The sequence below is a fragment of the Camelus bactrianus genome, chromosome 20, assembly GCF_048773025.1.
Source record: "Camelus bactrianus isolate YW-2024 breed Bactrian camel chromosome 20, ASM4877302v1, whole genome shotgun sequence".
NCBI lineage: Eukaryota > Metazoa > Chordata > Mammalia > Artiodactyla > Camelidae > Camelus > Camelus bactrianus.
In genome coordinates, this window is record NC_133558.1 from 19,977,518 (window position 1) to 19,979,445 (window position 1,928).

Genomic DNA, 1,928 nt, shown 5'->3' on the forward strand with positions numbered 1-1,928 from the left:
TCTTGCGTCTTTCTTCTGTGTTGTATGTCCAGTTTTCTGTAGTCTACTTCTTTCTCTCTCTTTTTTTTTTTTAATGGTAAATCCACATGAATACATTAAAAGAAATTTTTTTGTAGGGGAAGGTGATGAGGTTTACTTAATTATTTTTAGAGGAAGTACTGGGGATTGAACCCAGGACCTTGAGTATGCTTAGCATGTGCTCTACCACTTGAGCTATACCCTCCCCTCACATGAATACATTTTAATTAATTAATGTGTTTTCTTTTACAATGAGTAATAGGGTTAAGTAACTTCATCATGGTAAAAAAACACATAAGGTAATATTTACCACTTAACCATTTTTAAGTGTACAGTACAGTGGTGTTAAATATTTGCACATTATTGTGAGATCACTAGAACTCTCTCATCTTGCAAAACTGAAACTCTCTATCTATTGAACAAAAACTCTCCAGGCTTCTCTCCCCACTGGTCCCTGGCAACCACTATTATCTTTTCTGTTTCTAAGAGTTTGACTACTTTAGGTACCTTATGTAAGTGGAATCATGCAGTATGTCTTCTGTGACTGGCTTATTTCACTCAGTATAATGTCCTTAGACCTCATCCACGCAAATGACAAGATTTCCTTCATTTTACAGCTGAATAATATTCAATTATACGTGTATACCACATTTTCTTTATCCATGTATCTGTCAATGCACAAACAGGTTGCTCCCGCTTCTTGGCTTTTGTGAATAATGCTGCAATTAACGTGGATATGCACACTTCCTCTATTTTACACCCTCTCTCATTTTGGTGGAATTAATATTTTAGTGGTTTCTTATGAGCATATTTAAAGTACATGATAGGTATTTCAAAATGTATTATTCTTTGGCTTGATGGATCGTTTGGCTAGGTGACGAATTCCGTGCCAGGATTCTTCCTTCTGAATTTTGAAGGCATTGCTCCATGTTTTTATTTCCTCTCTTGAAGAAACAGAGAGAGAAAGAAAGAGAGAGGGCATGCAGAAATTTTCAGTGTAACAATCCCATTTCAGGCGTGCCCGCAATTTAGGGATTGTGGCAGAGATTCATGGCTACCGTTTTTGTATTTGTTGCTGTGATAATTGGCATTTAGAGGAAGAAGAAACATCACACAAAGCATGTAAAGGTAAAAATCAACTGGGGTACCAGGAAACAAGACCTTAAGACTCAGATTTTCCAGGGAAGGAGTTTGGACTTATTTTTTTAATCCCTTGTCTCTACCAGTCCAGTACCAAGCCATGTTTGGGCATGGAACTCTCAGTTCACTGATCTTGTCATATATTTTTGTCCATGGAAAAGGACAGGACAGCAGCTGAGTGACATGAGTGACTGTCCTCAACTCATCCTAGAGCATGGACCCAACGAGGCTTCAGAAGACGGCTCTAGACCTCCTCTTCCCTTAAGTTGATTTGAGACTGAGAGTCACTCCTCTTGAGTTTCCTTTTAAGCATCAGCAACAATGACTGTTCTGAGCTACATGGCAGGATGTAAAGACCAGAGTGGAGTGAGAAAAGGTTAGGTTATAGTGTTCACCTGAGCTTTAGTGAAGCTTTGCAAAACGTAACCAGGCAAAATGTGACCCATATAAAGGGGTTGTTTTAGCAGAAACACCATATCCAACATTTTCTTTCACCTGGCTCCTATTGCCCTAGAGTCAGAGACCAGGCACTCTGCTCCAGCTCTGCTGCAGAACAAGATGGTTCCTGCACTGCAAAGCATATCTTGCTGTGTTTCCCTGATTTTCACATGGCTTATTACTGCATCCAAAACTCCATCACACTATTAAAGTTGGGTTTGGAGGGAAGTCATTCAGAGAAAAGGTAAAGCCTGTTAAGTATCTTCTCTTCAAGAGGAAGTTAAGATAAAACACTGGAGGGGGCAGGGTATAGCTCAGTGGTACAGTGAATG